Consider the following 22,497-nt stretch of genomic DNA (forward strand, 5'->3'; position numbering starts at 1 on the left):
CAGCAGTATATGACATTTCCTATTGTTCTGTATCATCACAAGCTGTTATTATTGCTGTTTTTTTAATTTTGAAATTTTAGCCATTCTGATGGGTATGTATTATGCATATTATTATGGTTTTAATATGCATTACTCTAAAGACTAATAATGTTGAGCATCCTGTATGTGCTTATTTACCACCTGTGTAACTTCTTTGGTGAACTGTCTTTTCCAATCTGGGTAGCTTATGAACTTTTAAAATTGAGATTCGATTCAATCAGCTTTTTTACATACACCAAAGGTAGTCAAACCTTTTCATTTTCAAACTGTTATCTTACTAAACATAGTAAATATTTTAAACTTGTGACAAAATGGTCTCTGTCACAGCCAATCAACTCTGCTATTGTAGTATGAGACCAGCCATAGACAGTACGTATGTTAAAAAAACACAGCTGCATTCCAATAAAACTTTATTTGCAAAAATAACAAGCTGCCCCACAGGTTGGATTTTACCCATCCCTATTATGTGATCATGATTGTGAATAAAGACGTTTTACTTCTTCCTTTCAACTCAGGTAGCTTTCCTTTTCTTTTCTTTCCTAACTGCACTGGCTTCAGTACAATGCTGACTAACATAGTGAAAGGAGACATTCCTGTATCGTTCCTGATCTTACAGGGAAAGTATTCAGTTTTTCATCATGACACATGTTAGTTGTAGGTTTATCAGAGATGCCCTTTATCATGCTGATGACGTTCCCTTGTATTCTTTGGTTACTGAGATGAGTTTTTATTTTTAAATCAGGAATGAATGTTGTGTTTTATCAAATGCCTCTATCTACTGAGATGATCATATGGTTCTTCTCTTTTAGTTTTTTAATGTGGTGAATAACTGATGTTTTAATGTCAAACCAACCCTGTATTTGGGGATAAACCCCACTTGTTTATGATGTATTATCCTTCTAATATATCATTGGATTGGATTTGCCAAGATTTTATTTAGAAAGTTTTAAAACGCTATTTTTTTTTTTTTTTTTTTTGACACAGGGTCTCGCTCTGTCACCCAAGCTGGAGTGCAGTGGCCAGATCTCAGCTTACTGCAAGCTCCGCCTCCCGGGTTTACGCCATTCTCCTGCCTCAGCCTCCTGAGTAGCTGGGACTACAGGCGCCCGCCACCTCGCCCGGCTAGTTTTTTGTATTTTTTTAGTAGAGACGGGATTTCACCGTGTTAGCCAGGATGGTCTAGATCTCCTGACCTCGTGATCCACCCATCTCAGCCTCCCAAAGTGCTGGGATTACAGGCTTAAGCCACCGCGCCCGGCCAAGGCTATTTTTTAGACTAGTTTTAGCTTCACAGCAAAACTGAAAGTAAGGCACAGAGATTATCCCTGTACTCCCTGCCCCTACACGTGCACAGCCTCCACAATTATCAACATCCTCACCAGAGTGGTACACTTGATCTCATTGATGATCCTGAATTGATAATCACAATCACCCAAAGTCCATAGTTGATATTAGGGTTCAGTTTCAGTGTCTTACATTCTGTGAATTTGGACAAAGGTATGAGGACATGTATTTATCACTGTAGTATTATCCAAAGTAGTTTCAGAGCTTTAAAACTCCTTTGTGCTTCATCTGTTCATCTTCTCCCGCCTTCCCTCCCCAGCTCCTGGCAACCACTGACTTTTTTTATGGTATCTATAGTTTTGCCTTTTCCAAAATGTCATATAATTGGTATCAGACAGCATATAGCCTTTAGACTGGCATCTTTCACTTGGTAATATGGCTTTGTGGTTCCTTCATGTCTTCTCATGGCATGACAGCTCATTATCGCATGGCTGTACCAGAGGTTGTTCGCTTACCTAAAGGAGGATATCTTGGTTTCTTGAGAAATTGGTTAAATTTTTACATCTATGTTCATGAAGGAGTTTTCTGTTTTTGTAATATCATTGTCAGATTCTGGTTCAGGGTAATGCTAGAGTGATAGAATGAGTTGTATTTCTCCTCTGTTTTTTTTGAGGGTGGGGGAAAGGTCATGTAAAGTTGTTATATTACTTCTTAAATATTTGGTAGAATTCACCAGCATAGCTATCTGGGCTTCGAGTTTTCTTTCTAGGAAGGCGTTCCTTATGCTCTATTTTCTTTTATAGTTATAAGACAGTTCAGGTTATTCCTTCTGGATTGAACCTTGGTAATTTTTGTTTTTCAAGGAAAGTGTCCATTTTATCAAAGTTGTCATGTTTAGTCACATAAAGCTCACCTTATTATATTGCTGTTCTTTTAGTATCTGTAGAATCTATAAAAATGTCATATTACTATGTTTCTGAAATTGTAATTTGCATCTTCTTTTTTGTGATCAACCTGAATAGAGTTTTATCACTTTTATTGACCTCATCAAAGTGTGTGGTTTTACTGATTTTTTCCTATTGTTTTTCTGTTTTATTGGTTTCATCTTTGATGTTGTGGTCTGTTTGGCCTGCTATAACAAAATACTATAGACTGGGTAACTTATAAACAACAGAAATAGATTTTTCACAAAAGTCCAAGATCTAGGTGCTGGCAGATTTGGTGTCTGGTGAGGGACCAATTCCTGGTTCATAGATCCCTGTCCTCACATGGCAGAATAAGTGAGTGAGCCCTCTGGAGTCTATTGCATAAGGGCACTAGTCCCATTCGTGAAGGCTTGGCTCCCATGAGCTAATTACCTCCACGAAGCCCCACCTTCTGATAACATCACCTCTGTGATTAAGTTTCAGCATACGAGTTCTGGGAGGATGCAAATGTCAGACCATAGCAGACGTTTATTATATCATTTCCTCTGCTTGCTTTGGGTTTAATTTCTTCTTCTTCTTCTTTTTTAGTTTCTTCTCTTTTTTTAGTTTCTTAAGGAAGTCAAGACCATTGACTTGAGAGTCTTCTAATATAGATGGTTAGTGCTAAAAAATTTTAAGTACTGTTAACTGTGTACCACAAATCCTGATATGTAGTATTTTCATTTTCATTCAGTTCAAAATACTCTCTAATTTCTCTTTGCATCATGTCTTTGACCTAGGGTTATTTAGATGTGTGTTACTTTGTTTTAAAATATTTGAATATTTTGATGAGATATTTTGTTACTGATTTCTGATTTGATTGCCTTGTGGTCAGGGAACATACTTTGTATAACTTAAATCCTTCTGACTTAATTCTTTTATTAAGATTGATTGCAGAACCTAGAATGTGGTCTGTTTTGGTAAGTGCTCCCTGGGTACTTGAGAAGCATGGTGTTGTTCCAGTCTACTCCATTCTTGCTGATTTGCTGCTCCCTAGTTTTATCACTTATTGAGTAAGTGATACTCAAATCTCAGACTGTACGTGTGAATTTGTCTATTTCTTCTATCGATCTTTACCTCGTATACTTTGAAGCTGTTATTAGGTGCACAAACATTTAAGATTATATGTTCTTGATTACCTGAACTTTTTTAAGTCATTAGGAAATGAGTGTTTATAGCTGGTTTTTGTTTTTTTTCTGTGAAATCTACTTTGGCATAAACGTAGCCATTTCTTCTCAGGCTTCTTTTGTCAACTCTTAGCCTAATATATCTTTTTCCATCCTTTTGAACAATTTGTGTTTTACATTTAAAGTACTTTTTTTATAGGAAGCATGGAGTAGCTTCTTGCATTTTTATCCAGCCTTACAATCTGCATTTTAATTGAGATTTTTAGGCCAGTTTCATGTATAATGTGCTTATTGATACAGTTAGGTTTGTCTGTCATCATGCTGTTTGATTTCCATTGGTCCCCGCAGTTCTTTGTTCTCTTTTCTTCTTTTTCTGCCTTCTTCTCAATTAGTCCAGTAATTTTTGTGATTTATTTTTATCTTCCTTTTATGGCTTATTAGCAATAACTATTTTTTTTCTATCTTAGTGGTTGCACTACAATGTATAGTATATGATTTTAAGTTATCACTGTCCATCTTCAAAAGTATTATGGCATATCATATATGGCATAAGAAAATTATGAATGAAAACCCAAACATTGTCTGTTCTCACTTGTAAGTGGGAACTATGCTGTGAGGATGCAGGGGCATAAGAATAATACAATGGAGGTTGGGAACTTGGGGGGAAAAGTGGGGGGAGGAGGTGAAGGATAAAAGACTATGGATTAGAAACAGTGTATGCTGCTTGGGTGGTGGGTGCACCAAAATCTCAGAAACCACCACTAAAGAACTTATTCATGTAACCAAGGACCACCTGTTACCCAAAAACCTATTGAAATTTAAAAAAAAAGAAAATTAGAATGGTATACTTTCATTTCCTCTCTCCCAGCCAGATACTTCTGGATTTGTAGGATTATAGTTTTCTTTACATTTAGAAAGTTTTGACCATTCTTTTTTTTATCTTTCTGTCTCTCTTTTTCCCTCTTTGGGGACTTATTCCTGCTTGAAGTTTTCTTATAGTTCACTGATGTCTCAAATTTATGAATCTTCTGTTTGGTGATGTCTAATCTGTGTTCACTTCCATCCATTGTAGCTTTCATTCTTGACATTGTAATTTGAATCTCTGCAAGTGTAGTTTGCTTTAAAAAATCTTCCATGCCTCTGCCTATCTGCTCGAGCTTAATTTTAATATATAGTTGAGTTCCATATGAATAACTCGATCTTTCTGATCTTGCTTTTATGATTTGGTTGAATTTCCTGCTCCTGAGGCAAGATCTTTGTGATGACTATTCATTGCCATACGAAGTCTGAGTTTTCCCAGCATCACTCACGGGAATGGACACTCTTTTTGGCACATTGTGAGCACCAGACATGTTTCTTTCCAGTGTTTTTTAGATGTTTTTCCCCCTTGGTCTGGGGCGGTTTTCTGAAACACATGTGCTGTTTGTTACTCTGCTAGATGCCCAGGAGGTATTTTTGTAGATCTTCAGTGTTCTTTTCCTGTACTCTGCCTCCTTTCCGGTGTTCTGTTTTGTGATCTCTGCCTGCCTTGGCTTTACCAGACTCTCAGCTTCATCATCTCATCTCAGGGAATCTGGTGGACTCTATGTCAGTTTTTTCTCTCTGTTCAGTAGCCTGGAAACTCTGTGAAGGCAGGGAGCTGGAGTGTTGGTATGAATTTCATTTGTTTTCTGTCTTACGGGGATCATTGTCTTCATTACCTGAAGTTCACTGCCTGGTAAATGATTGTAGAATGTATTTTGTCTGTTTTCTTTTTGGTTGTCTCAGGCAAGAAGGTAAATCAGTACTTGCTGTCCATCGTGGCCAGAAGCAGATTGCAGCAGAGCTTCAGCACCTGCTGTCCACTGGCTAGAATACTTCTCTACCCCTTTGCTTAACTGCTTCCTTCTCACCCTTCATTTCCTCAGGGAAATCTTCCCTGGGCCCACTATAGATCAAATTCCCCTATGTGATCATAGAACTCTGTTTTCTTACACCATCTGTCTGAGTTTATAATTGTCACTTTTGTTGTCTTTGTTCCTCACTACACTTAAGGCTAAATGAGAGTAAAGGTCTTGTCTGTTTTATCTGCAGAGCTTAGTAGAATGCCACACTGTAGACACTCAGTGCATATTTGTTCAATATATGAAGGAGACAATGTTAAAATGCACAGTCCTTTATCCCTAAAAAGTACTCATATATTTTATTTCCACCTTGTTTTCTCCCTGACACAGATTCTGTTAGCCTATCAAGAATCCAAGACACATTTTGTTTCTATGAACACTTACTGGAACTTAAGAATAATGACTATGAACAACTTACAGTAAAAATTAAACAAACAGAAAATATGGTCAGTGTACTACAAAAGGAGCTATCTGAAACAAAAAAGACAAAATTACAGTTAGAGCTTCAAAAAATTGAATTGGAGAAACAGCTGTACAGTTTGAGGTATGATATTCTAGTTCTAAAGAAATATTTATACTAAAGATAATGTATCAGAATTTTTGTAATTGCTGACTTACCACCTGGGATTAATGGGGGAGAAACCTCGGTTTTGTGGAATATGAAATTCTTGGAAATAATAAAACAAATGGTTAACTGTGAACTCTTCTAATAAATAAATGCATATTCTTTGCAGTCTTAATAGCCATATAGAAGTCCACCATATGAAATCTTGTTATTCATTTAACAAATTGTAATTTGGGTTTTAAAATTACCTTGTATCTATAATTAATGATATAAGGAACATCTTTTATCATTATTATTATTTGTAGACACAGGGTCTCACTCTGTGCCTGGGGCTGGAGTTCACTGGTGTGACCATACCTCCCTGCAGCCTTGAACTCCATCCTCTGCCTCAGCGTCCTAAGTAGCTGGGACTCCAGGTGCACATTCCCATGCTTGGCTAACTTTTTAAGTGTTTTGTAGAGACAGGGTCTCACTATGTTGCTCAGGATGATCTCCAACTCCCGACCTCAAGCATTCCTCTGCCTTGGCCTCCCAAATCATTAGTATTAAAGGAGTGAGCCATCATGCCCAGCCCAGAATATATATAGCATATACATACCACATATTATTTATTCCATTCGTCAGTTGATGGAACACTTCCATATCTTTGCAATTGTGAAATGTGCTGCAATCGACATACATTTGCAGGTGTCTTTTTGATATAATGATTTCTTTTCCTTTGGGTAGATACCCAGTAGAGGATTGTTGGATTGAATGGTAGCTCTATTTTAGTTCTTTGAGAAACCTCTCTACTGTTTTTCATAGAGGTTGTACTAATTTACATCCCTACCAGCAGTGTATAAGCATTCCCTTTTCACCACATCTGCACCAACATCTATTGTTTTTTGACTTTTTAATAATGAGCATTCTGGAGTAAGGTTATAGCTCCTTGTTGTTTTAGTTTGCATTTCCCAGAATATTAGTGATGTTGAGCATTTTAAAATATGTTTGTTGGCCACTTGTGCATCTTCTTTTGAGAAATATCTGTCCATGTCATTTGTGCACTTTTTGATGGGATTATTTTCATTTTTCTTGTTGATTTGTTGTCCTTTGTCAGATGCATAGTTTGCAAATATTTTCTCTTATTTTGTGCATTGTCTGTTTACTCTGATTATTTCTTTTGCTGTGCAGAAGACTTTTCCTTTCTTTTCTTTTCTTTTTTGAGACAGTTTCACTCTTGTTGCCCATGCTGGAGTGCAATGGCATGATCTCAGCTCACCACAACCTCTGCCTCCTGGGTTAAAGTGATCCTCCTGCCTCAGCCTCCCAAGTAGCTGGGATTAAAGGCTCGTGCCGTCACGCCGGCTAGTTTTGTATTTTTAGTAGAGACAAGGTTTCTCCATGTTGGTCAGGCTGGTCTCGAACTCCCGACCTCAGGTGATTCGCCCACCTCAGCCTCCCAAAAGTGCTGAGATTATAGGTCTGAGCCACCATGCTAGGCCAGCCCTTTCATTTAATTAGGTCCCATTTATTTATTTTTGTTTTTGTTGCATTTAGTTCTGGGGTCTTCATCATAAATTCTTTGCCTAGGCCAGTGCCCAAAAGAGTTTTTTCCTAGGCTTTCTTTCAGATTTTTTTGTAGTTTCAGGTTATAGATTTAAGTTTTTAATCCATCTCTTTTTTAATTAAAAAAATAATTTTGGGGGCCGGGCTTGGTGGCTCGCATCTGTAATCCCAGTAGTTTGGGAGGCCGAGGTTGGCAGATCACGAGGTCAGGAGTTCAAGACCAGCCTGACCAACATGATGAAACCCCGTCTCTACTAAAATAACCAACATTAGCTGGGTGTGGTGGCGCATGTCTGTATTCCCATCTACTCGGGAGGCTGAGGCAAGAGTATCGCTTGAACTCGGGAGGCGGAAGTTGCAGTGAGCCGAGATCATGTCACTGTACTCCAGCCTGGGCAAAAGAATGAGACTCTGTCTCAAAGAAAAAAAAAAAAAAAAAAATATATATATATATATATATATATATATATAAATATATAATATGTTATATATATATTATATGTGTGTATATATATATTTTTGGTGGAGATAAGGTCCCGCTATGTTGCCCAGGCTGGTCTCAAACTCCTGGGATTAAGCCCTTCTCCTGCCTTGGCCTCCCAAAGCACCAGGATTACAGATGTGAGCCACCATGTTAGGCTTAATCCATCTTGAGTTAATTTTTATATATGGTTAGAGATAGGGATCCAGTTTCGTTTTTCTACATGTGGCTATTCAATTTTCCCAACACCATTTATTGAATAGGGTGTTCTTTGCCCAGTTTATGTCTTTGTACACTTTGTGAAAGGTCAGTTGGTTATACATACTTGGCTTTATTTCTAGGTTCACTACTCCGTTCCATTGGTCTATGTATGTACTTTTATACAAGTACCATGCTCTTTTGGTTACTTTAGCCTTGTATGGTTTGAAATCTGGTAATGTGATGCCTCTGGCTTCGTTTTTTTTTGTTTGTTTGTTTGTTTTTTTTTTTTTTGAGACAGAGTCTTGCTCTGTCGCCCAGGCTGGGGTGCAGTGGCCGGATCTCAGCTCACTGCAAGCTCCGCCTCCCGGGTTTAGACCATTCTCCTGCCTCAGCCTCCCGAGTAGCTGGGACTACAGGCGCCCGCCACCTCGCCCGGCTAGTTTTTTGTATTTTTTAGTAGAGACGGGGTTTCACCGTGTTAGCCAGGATGGTCTCGATCTCCTGACCTTGTGATCCGCCCGTCTCGGCCTCCCAAAGTGCTGGGATTACAGGCTTGAGCCACCGCGCCCGGCCAGGCTTCGTTTTTTTACTTGGGATTGCTTTGGCTATTCAGGCTCTTTTTTGATTCCCTGTGAGTTTTAGGAGTATTTTCTCTAATTCTGTGAAGAGTGACAGTGGTACGTCGATAGGAATTGCATCAAATCGGTAGATTGCTTTGGTTAATATGGTCATTTTCACTGTATTGATTCTTCTAATCTATGAACATAGGGCATATTTCCATTTGTTTGTGTCATCTATTATTTCCTTCAGCAGTGCTTTCTAGTTCTTGTAGAGATCTTTCACCTCCTTGGTTAAGTATATTCCTAGATTTTTTTTGTTGTTGCAGCTATTGTAAAAGGGATTAGGTTCTTGATTTGATTCTCACCTTGGTCATTCTTGATGTTTACTAGTGCTACTGATTTGTGTACATTGATTTTGTAACCTGAGACTTTTACCGATTTCATTGATCAAATCTAGGAGTCTTTAGGGTTTTCTAAGCTAAAAGATTATGTCATAGGCAAACAGAGATAGTTTGACTTTCTCTTTTCCAATTTGGATGCCCTGTCTTTCTTTCTCTTATCTGATTGCTCTGGCTAGGACTTCCCAGTTTTATTCTAAACATGCATGAAATAAGAAGTAAAATGGAAAGTAATTGATGATTAGTTTATTCCATATCTCTCATATGCAGAAAAAAATTAATTCCAAATTCAATGCTGAAACACACATTATCCTTTACTTTTTTTTTTTTTTTTTTTTTTTTTGAGACGGAGTCTCGCTCTGTCGCCCAGGCTGGAGTGCAGTGGCCGGATCTCAGCTCACTGCAAGCTCCGCCTCCCGGGTTCGGGCCATTCTCCTGTCTCAGCCTCCTGAGTAGCTGGGACTACAGGCGCCCGCCACCTCGCCCGGCTAGTTTTTTGTATTTTTTAGTAGAGACGGGGTTTCACCGTGTTAGCCAGGATGGTCTCGATCTCCTGACCTAGTGATCCGCCCGTCTCGGCCTCCCAAAGAGCTGGGATTACAGGCTTGAGCCACTGCGCCCGGCCTATCCTTTACTTTTATATTAGATATTAGATCCTGTCTTGTTCCAAAAAGAGATTTTAAAATTGCTTATAAAATACATAAGAATCAAGAAGATAAGTTGAAAGTGTTACCAAAAAGAGAAACATAAAAAGGATGGGGGTAACAGTTACTAGACAGCTTAGCCTAGTCTTGGATTACAGTAATCTGCAGATACATGTTGTGTGAATGACATCTGAAGGTGTTATCTTACACTGTAAATGATTTTTATGGCTACACATACAATATTTCATAAAGACGAAAATGCATTTCTAGTGAATTTCTAAACTTGTTTGTAAACAGTAACTTCTTTTAAATTAGCTAACTCTAAATGATCTGTTCTAATTAACTAATTTTCAACTTGCATAACGTGAAAAAGAAGTAATTTTCTTCAACTTGTTACTTTACTGAAACATTTCAAATATGCTTTTCGGTAATATTTACCAGGGTTACTAGTAACCGAAACTTACCAGGTAATGGACTGTTTCTTTCCTCACTACCTTTTAAATATATATGTCCCTTGAAAGAGACTGAAGTGAGAAATTAAAAGCATGAGAACTAGAAAGGAAAGAAGAGCATAGGGGTTTCTATGAGGATAATAAACCCACATGAGAAGAGCCAGATAACGAAATCAACTTTTTTATTTTCTAACAAAACACATTTTAATGTAATCCATATTTAACTGCAGACTTGCCTTAAAACAAGAAAAAGAGGAGAAAGGAAATGCTGTCATGTTATATAATAAATATAGTGAACGGTTAAGACTAAAAGAAGAGGAATGTGGGAAAGAGGTTGAAATGAAGCAACGACTTAAATGGACACTGAGAAGACTCGTTAAGGAGTTGAAGACAGTAAGAAACAACTTGGATCTGGTAGATTAATCTTTGGTGAAAACTTCATATTTCTAACTTTATGTTTCATCAATATTGCTTATAATTTTTTTGGGTTCATGTATATAATTTAGGTTTAAAACAAACCAAAACTGTTATCTCCTCTTAAAAATGAACCATGGCATTTATAGTTAAAATTATTTTCTGTAAACCTTGGTATCTAGTAGATGCTTAGTCTATGTTTTCAGAATGGAGGATAAGTTGAGTTTAATCACTAACATAGATGTTCATTTGCACATTGTTTATGTTAATATACAGGCTAAATAGCTTTGAAACTATAATGACACTAGTTAAATGTTTTGAAAGAAATTTTATTTCACAATGCTGTATCTTCCCATATTTAAGAACTGTTTTTCTCTTTGACAAATTTAGCTGTCATGTGTGCAATTAAGATTTGAGCGATTCTTGAGGGATAAAAGTTCTTGTGCTTTAACAAGCTACTTCCTTTTAACTGTTTTATAAGAGAAAGTCTGCTCTTAATTAACCTTTTAGACTTTCTTTTTCAGTGCTATTAGACCAAAACCTCCATGTTATCTCTAGGTTGTGCAGGAGCGAAACGATGTCCAGAAGCAACTTTCTGAAGAACAGAATGCCAGAATATTACAAGATCAGATTCTGACGAGTAAACAAAAGGAGCTAGAAATTGCTCAAAAGAAAATTAATTCTGAGGTATTTTCTTTAGTTATTTCCAAATATATTTTTGTATGTGAATGTATTTTTAAAAAACAACTCTATGCAACTTGGAAAGTATAATGGATTTTTGAACCACACACACACACACACACACACACACACACACATACACACATTTAAGGGTGGTGATAGTGGTTCTGGCAGTTTTGGCCCATTGGATAAAATCATGTTCTTTTTTTTTTTTTGAGACGGAGTCTCACTCAGTTGCCCAGGCTGGAGGGCAGTGGCGCAATCTCTGCTCACTGCAAGCTCCGCCTCCTGGGTTCATGCCATCCTCCCACCTCAGCCTCCCAAGTAGCTGGGATTACAGGTGCCCGCCACCGCGCCTGGCTAATTTTTTGTATTTTTAGTAGAGACGGGGTTTTGCTATTCACAGGATGGTCTCTATCTCCTGACCTTGTGATCCATCCGCCTCGGCCTCCCAAAGTGCTGGGATTATAGGCGTGAGCCACCATGCCTGGCCCAAAGTCATGTTCTTAATTCAACTCTGCAAGAGTCGAGTAGTGACATTCACAGTAGCCTTATCCAAAGGAGAAACCTTTGTTATTTTTCATAGGAATTAATGATCTTTCCACAATCTCAAAACCCTTGCTACTAACAACAGACGTTCTAGTTTTCAGACATGATTTCATCTTCCTAACATATTAATGGAGAGGTCACATTATTATTTCCATTGATAGTAAAGATGAAATGTAAAGCCAGTTCAGAGGCTATACTTCAGATGCCATTCCCCTTACTTTTGAGGAGAGTAACAGTTTGCTCCAAGTAACCTCTCATATCAGTGCAAAGAACTTTGAAAACAATGATATGCCATAATATAAACTTAGTGATAATTTATTGGTAAGTATTTTGTTCCCCTGTTTCATGCTTATTTCTGTTTCAAACATTATAAAGAGGAAACAGAAGTTATTGCTATATTTCTATATTTACAACACAGAAGTAATCGTGATTTGGTGGAAGAGCACTAGAAGTAAAGTAAGAGGACCTAGGGAAAATCCTGCAGCTTGCATATTTTTTGACCTCTCCTTTCAGAATTGTGACATAAATGAGTTCAGTGATGTATGTATAAGTGCTTGGTACAAGGCCAGGCGCAGGGGCTCATGCCTGTAATCCCAGCACTTTGGAAGGCTGTGGTGGGTGGATGGCTTGAGCCCAGGAGTTCCAGACCAGCCTGGGCAGCATGGCGAAACCCCATCTCTACAAAGAGTACAAATAAATTTAGCTGGGTGGGGGAGCGTGTGCCTCTAGTTCAGCTACCCAGGAGGCTGAAGTGGGAGAATCACCTGAGCCTGGGAGGCCAAGGCTACGGTAAGTCTTGATTGTGCCACTGCCCTCTAACCTGAGTGATGGAGTGGAGACCCTGTCTCAAAAAAAAAAAAAAAAAAAAAAAAAAAAACCTAATATAATGCTTAGATTTAGCATTTATGAATAAATGTAATTCTTATATAACTGACAATAAAAATGTTAGAAAAATAAAATGGCTATAGAATATTCTCAGGAAAAAAAAAAAACAGAACTTAAAGTTGGGAAATTTCCTTTGTCCAGATATATGCAAAGCTACAGCTTTTACTATAGGGTGGTGTATAGGTTAGATGTTAGAGTGTAAAGCCAATTTTTAAATGTAGTCACATTTATTAATCTTTCATTTTATGCCTTTGAATTTGTTGTAATTCAGGGAAAGTCTTCGAATTCGAGATGCTTAAAAATGCTCCAGTCATTTATATTTTTTACTTTCATGGATTCATTATCTTCAAATAAATTTATGCAAGTTTTGGGAATTTATGTTCTATGAGGTTTGAAGTTTCGATCCAATATTTTTTTCCAGTTGGATATCCACTTATGGCAATCTTTTCATTGTATACATGTTCAGGTTATTCTTTAATTTCAGAGGAAATCATGATATGTCATTTTATTGAGTGCTACTAAATGTTTCCTTTCTTACTTAGATTTCTCATAGGCATAAAAAAGAAAAGGATCTCTTGCATGAAAATTGCATGTTGCAGGAAGAAATTGCCTTGCTGAGACTGGAAATAGATACAGTAAATAATCAGAACCAGCAAAAGGAAAAGAAATATTTTGAAGACATTGAGGTTGTGAAAGAAAAGAATGATAACCTTCAAAAAATTATAAAACTAAATGAGGAAAAATTAACAAAAACAATACTGCAGTACAGTGGACAGCTGAACAATCTGACAGCTGAGAATAAAAGACTCAATTCTGAACTGGAAAATAAGAAACAGAACCAAGAAAGACTGGAAATAGAAATGGAATCGTATCGCTGTAGACTGGCTGCTGCTCTACGTGATTGTGATTGTGATCAAAGTCAGACATCAAGAGACCCAAAACTTGATTTCCAGAGAACAAGACAAGAGTGGGTTCATTTACAGGACAAGAAAAAGGTTGATATGTCTGACCTACAAGCTAAGACTGAGATTCTTTCTGAAAAACTTTCTAATGCTGAAAGTAAAATCAGCAGCCTACAAATTGAGCTCCATAACACAAGAGATGCTGTTGAAAGAAAGAGTTTGATTTTGGAACATTTGCAAAGAGACCTCAGCCAAACACACTGTGAGAAGGAAGAAATTGAACAAATGTACCAAACTGAACAACGCAAACTGAAGAAATACATTGCCAAGCAGGAATCTGTAGAGGAGAGATTATCTCAGCTACAAAGTGAAAATACATTGCTTCCACAGCAACTTGATGATGCTCACAAGAAAGCTAACAGTCAGGAAAAGACAATCAGTGCTATCCAAGACCAATTTCATGCTTTTGCCAAAAATCTTCAAGCTGAGAGTGAAAAGAAGATTCTTTCACTACAAGAGAAGAACAAGGAGTTGATGGATGAATATAATCATTTACAAGAAAGAATGCATCAATGTGAGAAAGAGAAAGCACGAAGAAAAGTAAGTATTAAGAAAGATAAAATATTTTTCAATCTTCCTGATAGAAAATGTAAAGTAATATTTGGTTATGGCTAAATGGTGTATCTGTAGCAGGACAAGCCGCAGACAAAACCCCTCAGACATGGAGATAGTGAAGGGAGTGGCTTTAATCAGCTGGGAGCATCGACAGGCTAGCCTCTTAAAGTTCGAGCTCGTCAGGTGCTCAACTTCTGTCCCTTTAAAGGACTCACAACTCTAAGGGGGTCCACATGAGAGGGTCGTGATTGATTGAGCAAGCCAGGGGGTACATGACAGGGGCTGCAAGCCAGGGGGTACGTGACAGGGGCTGCGAGCGCCACCAGCGGTCAGAGTGAAACAGAACAGAACAGGAGGTTTCACAATGTCTTTCCATACAATGTCTGGAATCTATAGATAACATCAGTCGCTAGGTCAGGGGTTGAATTTTAACTACCAGGTTTGGGTCAAGCAGGCCCAGGCCTGGTTTCGGGTCTGGTTCCTAGGTGCTGGGCTACCTGCCTTTAGTTTCTCTTCTCTTTCCTTTTCTGAGTATTAAACAATATAAAACAATGTGAGAGGGTCTCTCTTTTCCCTCAGTATCTAGTTAAATATAAAAATATATAGATGATAAATGTATTTGCTATATCAGCCTAGAAATGTACAGCAAAAAAGAAGTTAAACCTGAAAGATGCTTTACTTTGAGTAAAGAAATTGTGTCATCTATGAAATTTTAAGTTCAGTTGCAGTGTTAATAGGTACAGACTAATACTCACAATGTAGTCTTATGCTGCTGAAATGATCATTGCAGTGCCTTTATGTGGCCCTGTTTTAAGACGATGATGAAGCAGATAAACAGAAATGCTCATATTTGACGTGAGTATTTTGAAATTAAGATTCAGTGAGGAGGGTTACTTTGACCATTAATTCCAGATTTCCCAGGTGAACTGAAGTGTACTCCTGTATCTCATAATACTTTTCCTTCAGTAGTTTTGTGATGTATTTAAGTTGGTATAATCTTATTTTTATTCATATCAATTTGACTTAAATCTGAGACAATTTCAGTCTCAAATTACTTGTTATGACCTCTCAATTCTTTAAAGGCATTTACTTTTCTTTCTTTCTTTCTTTCTTTCTTTCTTTCTTTCTTTCTTTCTTTCTTTCTTTCTTTCTTTCTTTCTTTCTTTCTTTCTTTCTTTTCTTTTGAGATGGAGTCTTGCGCTGTAATTTTTGTATTTTTAGTAGAAACGGGGTTTCACCATGTTGACCAGGCTGGTCTTGAACTCCTGACCTCAGGTGATCCACCAGCCTCAGCCTCCCAAAGTGCTGGGAGTACAGGCGTGAGCCATCGCACCCCCACCTAAAGGCATTTACTTTTTATTAAGTCATAATTTGGGACAGATGTGAATTTCAGAAAAGCCATGTTAGATTTAATCTTACCACTGGTATTTATAATTTACTTTGAATGTTTTTACAAAGAATTTGCTCATAATTTTCATTTCAAGTCTCACTACCTATCATTCAGATATAACTTTGACCAGTACAGAGGTAATTGTGGCTATCTGTGATTTACTTGTTTGGCATTGAGTCCCATTTTCAAACTAATGAGAGGTGGCAGGATTCCACATATAGCAGGAATGGACTGAATAGGTGAGATAGTTGTAGGAGCTGAGGTCAGGAGGGAGGTAGAGGCCAGGTTACCTAGGGCCTCAAAGGCCATTGGAATTTTACTTGTATTCTGAGATAAAAATCTTTTGGAAAGATCTGAGCAGGCAATTGAATATGCAAGGAACTCTGAGGTTGATTTGAGCTTCTAATAAAAAAGAGATTTGAGCTTCTAATAAAAAAGAAGGGGAAAACATTTCACAGTGTGGGATATACCACCAACAGCCCCACCCACAAACTGATTTCTATTTTAGACTTCAGTAGGTTGTTAAGCATTGCAGATGTTTCAGGGAAGAGTGAATAGTGGGCTGAATCTATTGCCTAAGTTAACAGAAAACTGATTTGGCAGGAAGATAACACCTTCTATGTCCTTGACTGAATTCAATAATAAACAAGAATGTGTGCACATAAGGAGGTGAACCATATATGTGTTGATATTTTTCAAGGTATGTATGTTAGAGTTAAATCTTACTACCATAATTTAATAATAAGGTGATTTATAAATCAGTAACAATTAAAAATACCTTCACAGGTAGTTATGAGACAACTCCAACAAGAATGGACCGATCCCCTAAAACAACCACCTACATCAGAGGCTACATCACGTTGTCACATTAATTTAGATGAGACACTCAATTCAAAGAAGAAATTGGGTCAAATCAGAAGTGAAGTATGTATGAAACATATCAACAGTTAATCTATAGGTGGTGAAATAATGTCAGATGTTTTAGGATACTAATTGCAGTGGATGACTTTCTTTTGTATTTTTATTATAATTCATTTTATTACAATTTTATTATGTTTATAATGCACTTGTTTCTTAACCTCTGGCTTTCATTCTGTCCTTTTCTCCTCATAAGTATATACATTTTAAAAATAAGGATCATTTCCAAAGACCCTTAAGAAAGTTGGGAATTATTCAGTATTCCTCACAGAAGTTGAGAGACTTTTTTTTTTTTCTGTGAAGTGGTATTTTTTAGTAATTTCTCTATTGCCATGGTGAGGCAAGCCAGATTAAATTGTAGGATAATGCTTAATAAAATGTTCCAGAAAATTGTCTTATTTCTTATCTTTACTTTTGTGAATGGGTACAGAATCTGTGTATATTTATTTCATGAATTTCAGGATAACTTGTACAGAAAGGCTATAGTACTGTTCTTCAAAATGCAAATGTTTTAATTTACAAACTACTTGAAATGTTAGGCACTTGCTTCATTTTCCTTTCATTTTAAATATATTGTGCTTTTTTACAAATCATGTATAGTATGTACATCCAAAGTACAGAATTAAGAGATGTATCTAGATTCTACCACTGAATTTTTAAAAACAATTTTACTGAGACATACTTCTCATACCATACAGTTTACCCATTGAATGTGTACAATTCATGGTCTCTTAGTATATTCCCAGAGTGTGTAACCATCACCATCATCAACTGTAGGATATTTTCATGACCCTGGAAAGAGCCAGCAATCTGTTTTGTTTCCATAGATTAGCCCACTCTGGACACTACATATCAGTTGGATTACACAATATGTGGTAGTCTTTTGTGACTGGCTTCTACTAAGCATAACATTTTTAAGGTTCATTGTGTTGTAACATGTATCAGTATTTAATTTCACCTTATCGCTGAATAATTTTCCACGGCATAGACATACCACTCATTTATTTAGCCATTCATCAGGTGATGGACCTTTGGATTTTTTCCATATTTTGGCTATTACTAATCATGCTGCTGTGAACTTTTATGTACAAGTTTTTGTGTTTGCATATGTGTTCCTTTCTCTTGGGTGTATACATATGAGTTGAATTTCTGGGTCATATGGCAACTCTTTGCTTAACCTTTTGAGGAGCTGCCAGTCTGCTTTCCAAAGTGGTTGCACCATTTTACATTCCCATCAGCATTGTATGAGGGTTCTAATTTCTCCACATCCTTGCCAATATTTTCATATTTTTGATTGAAAAAGGATTCCAACCTAGAGGTATGAAGTGGTACCTCATACCACATTGATCAAAATCAATGTGGTTTTGATTCACATTTCCCTAGTAATGAATGACTTTAAGCCCGTTTCTATGTGCTTATGAGCCATTTGTATATCTTCTTTGGAGAAATGTCTATTCAAATCCTTTGCCCACATTAAAATTGGGTTGTCCTAAATTTCTGAACTTTAAGAGTTCTTTATATACCCTAGGTGTAAGTCCCTTATCGGAGATGTTTCCAAATATTTTCCATGGCTTCCCTTTTTATTTTCTTTTTTATGATTTATTATGTTTTCAAAATTTATATAATTTTAAATTGTAGAGAGAAGGCCTCACTATGTTGCCCAGGCTGGTTTTGAACTCCTGAGCTCAAGCAATCCTCCAACCTCAGCCTCCCAAAGTGTTGAGATTATAGCTGTAAGCCACCATGCCCAGCCTCCTTTTCACTTTCTTGATGGTCTCTGTTCAAGCACAGAAGTTTAAATTTTGATGAAGTCCAGTTAATTTTTTTTTTTTTTTTTTTTTTTTTTTTTTTTTGCAGTCACAAAGATTCATGGCTATGTTTTCTTCTAGGAATTTTATAGTTTTAGTTCTTACATTTACTGGTTCTATTTTGTTACTTTTAGATATGAGATTTGGTGAAAGTCCACCGTTATTCTTTTGCATGTGGATATACAGTTGTCCCAGCACCATTTGTTGAAAAATCTATTCATTTCTCATTTAATTTTTTTACACCCATGTTGAAAATCAGTTGACCATAAAAGTGTGGGTTTGTTTTTGGATTCTCAATTCTAATATATTGAGCTATGTCTATCCTTATGCCAGCAGCAAATCACATTTTAGGAAAACTCGTTTTCAGTCTTGTTGCTTATTACCAGTTGTCTTATGTAAGAATAGAAATTCAAGTAGTAGAATGTCTTTAATTTCACTTTTTGCTTCGTGAAGGAGCGTATAGCCAGCTTATGCCTTGTTGACTCCATGACATGATGAGAGTCAGGCTTACGAAGACAGATCCCATTATTTTTTTTTCTCCAGTCATACCTTTTGTCTCTCACCCAGTGGCTCTCTCTTCACTCCCATTTCCATCAAATCCTGGCCACAGGATATGCTGACTCTGTCTACTATTTATTGCATTATGTTTTATTAACTCATAGAGTCACGTGTAGATTTTAACTAACTATGAAGGGCAGGGTTAAGTCTAGGCTGTCATCTTTCCTTGTTGGAAATTGAGCTAATTCGTCATGTTGCAGTTCACAGTTAGATCCTCTTTTGACACAGCACCTGGTTCTCTTGTACACCCCCAGAGCTGAATTCTCTTCTTGGCACAGATCCTACATTCTCAGAAACCAGAGTTCCCTGCATTTACCTCCTTTTGCTTAAACAGAGATTCATAGCTATGCTTTTATAGTTCAACACATAATTCATTGAATAAATACTTAACACATAATTCATTGAATAAACCCATTCAAAGAATAACTTCCAGGAGTGCAGCAACTAGAAATCAGGTCATGTCCAGGCATTTATCAGAAACAAGTAGTCGAATTGGTTGTATGAAATTCAAAATTTCAGAGTCAATTTATATGATATGGAGAAGCATTTTGGTACAACTTAAAGATGAGACGCTCTTCCCTTCTCCATACAAATGAGCTTGAAGTAAGGTAAAGGGGAAATTGTGTTTAATAGCTTAACACTCAAAGGACACTACATTTGTTTTACTTCTGAGATTATTAAAACTGATTCCATAATATTTTTTTATTTCCTCATTGAGGAAATCGAAATGAAGACTGAATCCTAGATTGATTAATAAATACCCAAAGCTGCTTATCACTTTTAGAATTTCAGTTCATTGAAATCAGGTACAATGTCTGATTTTTGGTTATTAATCAAGTATTTCTAGTTTTTTCAACTTTATACTTCAAATCGTGTATCTCCTTCCTTCCTCGTCTCCTCCACGAGTGCATAAGAGTTTTGTTTTTCTCCCCAACCTCACCACAATTTTTTACTTTTGGGACTTTGTTTGTGTTGTTTTTTGTTGTTGTTGTTATTGTTGTTTGTTTGTTTTTGATAGTAGCCATTCTGTGGTGAGACAATATCTCATTTGGGATTTTATTTCCATTTTCCTGTTAGTGATGTTGAGAACTTTTCCATATTTTTGTGGCTATTCATACATCTTCTTTTTAGAAATGTCTCCTTAAATTCTTTGTCTGCATTTTAGGGGGATTATTAACTACTTTTTACTGTTGAGTTGTTTGAATTCCTGGTATAGTCTAGATATTAGACTTTCTCAGATGAATAGATTTGTAAATATTGTCTCCCTGTCTACAGATTGTTGGTAGTTTTTTTCACTCTGTTGGTTGCTTCCTTTGCTGTGAAGAAACTTAATTTTAATATAGCCTCACTTAACCTATTTTTGTTTTTATGCCTGTGCTTATTTTTGGCATATGCCTGTGATAACTTAGCTATAAAATCTTTGCCTTGACCTGAAGCATTTTCCCTGTATTTTCTTGTAGTAGTTTTATAATTTTGTATCTCATGTTTAAGTCTTTAATCCATTTTGAGTTGATTTTTGTATATGGTGAAGGATAGGGACCTGGTTTCATTCTTCTTTTTCCAGATATCCAGTTTTCCCAGTCCCATTTGTTGAAGAGAGGGTTCCTTCCCCAATGTATGTTCTTGACACTTTTGTTGAAAATCAGGTGTCTGTAAATATGTGGATTTATTTCTGAGTTCTCTATTCTGTTCCATTGGTTTAATTTTCTGTTTTTATACCAAGAGCATGCTCTTTTGGTTACTATAACCTTGAAATATATTTTGAAGTCAGGTAGAGAGATGCCTCCAGCTTTGTTATTTTCCCTCAGGCTTGGCTTGTATAGTCTAGCTTTTTTGTGGTTCCATATGAATTTTAGGATTGTTTTTTCCATTTCTGTGAAGAATATTATTGGTGTTTTTTTGTTGCAAGTTATAAAGGGCATTTTATTTTTATCTTATTTATTCTTTCTCTTTCTTAACTTGTATTTTAGATTCAGGGGGTACATGTGCAGGTTTGTTACAAAGGTATATTGCATAATGCTTAGGTTTAGGGCACAATTGAACCTATCACCCAGGTAGTGAGCATAGTACCTGGCGTGTCATTTTTCAATCATTGTCCCCAACCCAATCCCCCTTCTTATAGTCCCCAGTGTCTATTGCTCCTGTCTTTATGTCCAAGTGTACCCAATGTTTAGCTCCCACTTATAAGTGAGAACATGTAGTATTTAGTTACCTGTTTCCGTATCAGTTTGCTTAGGATAATGCCCTCCAACTGCATCCGTGTTGCTGCAAAGGACAGTATTTTGTTCTTTTTATAACTGCATAGTATTACATATTGTTTATGTGCTACGTTTTCTTAATCCAGTACACCATTGATGAGCTTCTGGCTTCATTCCATATCTTTGCTATTGTGAATAGTTCCGCAGTGAACATATGGGTGCATGTGTCTTTTTGGCAGAATGATTTGGTAGAATGATTGTGTCCTGACTGAAGTCATTTATCAGTTCCAGGATAAATTGGAAGACTCAAGTTTTCTAGGTATAGAATCATATCATCCACAAAGAGAGATAGTTTGGCATCTTTTCCTTTTTGGATGCCTTTTCTTTCTTTCTTTTGCCTGATTGCTCTGACTAGGAGTTCCAGTACTATGTTTAATACATGTGGTGAGACTGGGCATCCTTGTCTTGTTCCAGTTGTCAAGGGGAATGCTTCCAACTTTTTTTGTTCCTTTTTCTTTAATTTTTTTCTTTATTGTTTTATAGAGACAAGGTCTAACTGTGTTGCCCAGGCTGGTCTCAGACTCCTGGCCTCAAGTGATTCTACTGTCTTCACCTCCCAACATGCTGGGGTTACAAGCATGAGCCACTGCACTCAGTCCCTACTTCCAGCTTTTGCCTATTCTGTATGGTTTTAGCTGTGGGTTTGTTACCGAGGGTCCCTTATTATTTTGAGGTCTATTTCTTTGATGCCTAATCTGTTGAGTGTTTTTTTCATGAAGGAATGATGGACGTTATTGAAAGCTTTTTTGCCTCTTTTGAGATGATCATATGGTTTTTCTTTTTCACTCTGTTTATGTGGTTAAACACATTTATTGATTTGTGTACTTTGAACCAATTTGAATCACAAATATAAAGCCGACTTTATTGTGGTGAAGTAAGTTTTTGATGTGTTGCTGGATTTTGTTTGCTGATATTTTGTTGAGGACTTTGTTGTCTACATTCATCGGGGATATTGGGCTGTGTTTTCTTTATTTGTTGTGTCTTTGCTGGCTTTTAGTATCAATATGACGCTGGCGTCATACAATGAGTTAGGGAGAAGTATCTCCTCAATATTTTGGAATAGTTTCAGTAGGTTTGTTAACAGCTTTTCTTTGTGTGTCTGGTGGAAATTGGCTGTGAGTCAGTCTGATCTGGATCTGTTTTTGTCTAGTAGGTTTTTTATTACTGATTCAATTACAGAACTTGTTATTCATCTGTTCATAATTTTAATTTCCTCCTGGTTCAATCTTTGTTAAGTTGTGTTTCCAGGGATTATCCATTTCTTCTAGATATTCTAGTTTGTGTGCATACAGTGGTGTTCATTGTAGTCTCTGAGGATCTTTTGTGTTTCTATGGGGTTGGTTGTAATGTCATCTTTGTCATTTCTGATTGTGCT

General features: G+C 36.8%; 1 pseudogene across 4 annotated transcripts in view; it reads left to right on the plus strand.

The window, feature by feature from the left end:
- Positions 1-22,497, plus strand: part of LOC105493324 (coiled-coil domain containing 144A) — a 136,456-nt pseudogene that overhangs the window by 62,063 nt on the left and 51,896 nt on the right. For 3 of the 4 annotated variants that reach the window (XR_011615487.1, XR_011615488.1, XR_011615490.1), the window contains 5 exons: positions 5,629-5,842; positions 10,375-10,558; positions 11,117-11,245; positions 13,216-14,175; positions 16,367-16,504. The product of XR_011615487.1 is annotated as a coiled-coil domain containing 144A, transcript variant X1 (transcript). The remainder of the gene's footprint in view (positions 1-5,628; positions 5,843-10,374; positions 10,559-11,116; positions 11,246-13,215; positions 14,176-16,366; positions 16,505-22,497) is intronic. The other variant, XR_011615489.1, reaches the window with a different exon arrangement.

The sequence above is a fragment of the Macaca nemestrina genome, chromosome 17 (genome assembly GCF_043159975.1).
Source record: "Macaca nemestrina isolate mMacNem1 chromosome 17, mMacNem.hap1, whole genome shotgun sequence".
In the NCBI taxonomy this organism is placed as follows: domain Eukaryota; kingdom Metazoa; phylum Chordata; class Mammalia; order Primates; family Cercopithecidae; genus Macaca; species Macaca nemestrina.